This window comes from Lactuca virosa, chromosome 9, assembly GCF_052849685.1.
Source record: "Lactuca virosa cultivar CGN04683 chromosome 9, Lactuca_virosa_CGN04683_v6, whole genome shotgun sequence".
Lineage (NCBI taxonomy): Eukaryota > Viridiplantae > Streptophyta > Magnoliopsida > Asterales > Asteraceae > Lactuca > Lactuca virosa.
This window is the reverse complement of record NC_136434.1, coordinates 208,207,801-208,211,498: the sequence shown is the minus strand read 5'-3', so window position 1 is coordinate 208,211,498 and position 3,698 is coordinate 208,207,801. Positions and strand designations below refer to the sequence as shown.

Sequence of the window (3,698 nt, the reverse complement as noted above, 5' to 3'; positions counted from 1 at the left end):
AGATGAACGTGTAAACGTAAGTACAAGTATCATGGATGAGCTAAATGTGTCCCTAGTGTGCTAGTTACATGTGTTATTTATAGACTAATGATAATAACAAGAGGTCCAATAATTATGAGATCCTCCAGAATAAGCATACGAACGTTATTTGACTTGGTATTCCGGGTCTTTTGCCTGGTTGAGACGAATCTCCATTGAGAATGGGTCTTGTGTTGACTCGTTCTGCACATGTGAGAAAAATAAAGAAAATATAGCCGTTACAAGTGTTAGAAATATTAGTGGTAATAGTCAGGATCCTGGGATATGTTTAAGGATCCTAAGGCTTCAAAAGTATTCGAGGATCCTGCTCCTAACACCCTCCATCTCGTTTTCCTCTAGTAACATCTTCTCGTGGGTTGTGGTACTCACGTGAGTGCTTTGCAAAATCTTTAATCAATTATTTGATGGTAGCCGACTCCTTGTTTGTCATTGGCCCTTGAGAGTCAAGAAGTTGTCTAGTTGTTACATTCACTCCATCATAAAATATGGACACTTCTTGTTGGACATTAAGATCGTGTTGAGGGCAACTTCTATGCAAACCCTTGTACCTCTCCCATGCTTCTTACAATGACTCCCCAACCTCTTGTTGAAAGTTAGAAATCTTCTTTTTAAGTTTTGAAGATCTTCGAAGGTGGACTAAATTGCTCAATAAAAGCATCACAAAGATTTTCCCACGTAGTAATGGATCTGGGCATGAGTGACTTCAACCAAACCTTGTATTCACCAACAAATATAACCCGAATCATCCTAAGTAACATGAATTCTCTTGGCACATTAGAAACATTAAAGTAGTTGGCAATGTCCTTCACATCATCAATATGCTTGAAAGCATCCTCATACTCTTTCCTAGGAAAATGTATATCCTTGAGCATTGATATAATATGCCCTTTGATCTCAAAACCTCTATCAATTGGTATCTCAGGTGGAACAAGACATGGTCCATGTTCTTCACGTATCCTCTTCTTGTAATCCCCCATGGTCATTCTCGTGATATCCCCATCTCTTCAACCTCGATTTTTATTTCGTCGTCTGAACTTTCTTTGATAGATGATTCTAGCTTGCATCCAATTTCTTTCTTATCAGGTGTCCTCTCAAAACTTTGAAATCCTTTTTCTAGTTGAAAAGTGCTTGTTGACTTGTTGGCTTTCTTTTTCTTCTTTTTATGAAAAACGGATTCTGGATCTTTAAGTGGCGGAAATATTGGAGTTTTAGATCCTCGGGTCATAAATAACTGCAATAAAAGCAAAACAAAACAAATACGCATAAAAGGAATAAAAAAACACAAAACTAAAAATCACAAAGCAACTACCACATTGACCAATGACACATATGTCATCCATGGGTATTACCATGACACTATAACCAACTACCACATGACCCATGAACCATATGTAATCCATGGGTGTTACCATGACATTATAAGCAACTTCCACATGACCCATGACCCATATGTCACCCATGGGTGTTACCATGACACTATAAGCAACTGCCACATGACCCATGACCCATATGTCATCCATGGGTGTTACCATGACACTATAAGCAACTGCCATATGACCCATGACCCATGTGTCATCCATGGGTGTTAGCATGACACTATAAGCAACTAACACATCGACACATGACCCATACGTCTTTTATATATAAATTTTGGTTCAAACATAGCAACATAAAGATGTATAGTTTATTATTTTTTTAATTATTGTTTATAATTTTAAATTAAAATTATGGTATGAACACCTCATTACTCTTTGATCTTTCTTGGCGTTTATACCCTTTCTATCAAGCTGGAACTACTTTAAAATATCTGAATTACTAAATATTTAGCGCTAATTTGTACAATTCGAATTTTTCGTTAGTGGAGCTTCAAAATATTTCGCAATTCCTTTCCCTCTAACCTACCACGTTAAGGCTGCATAATAGGGTAAGTTAAATTATTAGAAATAGGGTTTACATTTTCTATAATCATCTCTGGCGGGTAATTGATCGAAATCTTTCTTCATTACGTTTGTGCACTGACTTTGGCGATATAGGTTGTCACTCATCTAAAACTTATTTTTATTTAATTTACTATTGTCGTGATCATCGTTTCTTGTTCTCTGATCATCTTCATATATATTATCATCTTAAATTACAACTATATTGGTTTTGATTTCATAATCTATGATTGTTGCACTTTAATTACATGTTAACAAAGTAGGCAATATTAATTGTATTCAATAGTATGCATGCATAGTAATGCCTTCATTTATAATTTATTTTTATTGTATGATTGTTCTCTACTCATCAATAGTTTATCATCTTTAATACATTGGTATTGACTATAGCTTTTTGTTTATTTTTAAGAAAGAAAGATGTCGAACTTGAAACCAAAAGGAGCATAAGGTGTGAAGGCAACTAAATTCATTGCACCACAAGTTTTGAACTGCAACAGGACTTCAACTGCAAAATTCATAAGCAGACAATTACAAGATGAAGAATCCGAGTTCTCAAAATCAGCAACCTGATGTGTGTAAAACCAACTTGTTTTATTCCTACTCTAAAAAAATAATTTAAGCACACAAAGGCAGTGAACCTGTCTTTTAGTGGTATAGTTGAATAAGTAGGGTGTCGAACTCGAGGAACGGAAATTAACCTAATAACTAATTTTAACTAACGAGTAATAAAATTAAGAGGGTTTTCTCTAGTTTTACAAGACTAGAAACTTAGACACACTACCTAACACGCAATTAACTAATCAACTAAAATCAAGTAAAAATTCACCAAATTCAATAAAAGGTTTCTGCTTAGGTTCAACTCATTCACTCCTATGGTTATTTTTATGGCAAAACAATAGATTAATTGTTATTGGTTACCGACTAAAGTGATTTGATTCGCATTCGCTATTACCAATCCTTAGAAAATCAATTAATTTAAGCAGTGATCAAGTGTTTAAGCTAACTAATTCCCTAGTTCAATTATTCGGATTAAATAAGGCTTGTAATTGGTTAATCAAATTACTAATTCAATTAGCCTCTTGTTGTTGGTTTATCAACAAGCTCACACATTAATTTACCCATTCTCTAATTAATCCTAGTTTCATATTCACTAATCCTAGGAACATAACAAAGTGTTCACATAAATTATATGAGGTAAACAATTAAGAGATGTTCATGTAGCCTAATTGCCTTCCTATTAACAGAGAATAGTTATGGTTAATGCATAAGGATCTTTAACAAGCTTAATTTAACAAAATCACCAACTAACAATTAACCAAACCATAAAATTAATCCATAAGAGTAAAATCGTCTTCCCTAAACAGAAACTAATAAATTTAGCTCATGATTACAGTAGTCAAAAAGCTAAAAACGAAAGTGTTCAACTCAAACATTGTTCAATTCAAAGATAAATGGAAAATTTAAACCTAATTGCCTTGAATATTCTAAGAATGAGAAATTCGGGTTCTTCTCACGTTCTCCAGGTCTCCAAGGGTTTCCTTAGTCGCAAAGTATTCTCCAGAAAAGCCAGAAAAAATAGTGGATTCGGAATTTAACCTCTATTTATAAGATCCTCAAAACAGGGGCAACTCGGCGAGTAGATATCCAACTCGCCGAGTTTCTTTGTAAAATCCGTGTACGGCAAGGACTCTACTTATTGCTTCGCGAACATTCGTAGACACT

At 34.5% G+C, this 3,698-nt stretch overlaps 1 non-coding gene across 1 annotated transcript; it reads left to right on the top strand.

Moving 5' to 3' along the window:
• The first annotated feature begins 548 nt into the window (after positions 1–548).
• On the top strand, positions 549–655 carry LOC145141558 (small nucleolar RNA R71). Its single transcript, XR_013722753.1, has one exon. It is a non-coding gene; the product is annotated as a small nucleolar RNA R71 (small nucleolar RNA).
• The last annotated feature ends 3,043 nt before the right edge of the window (positions 656–3,698 follow it).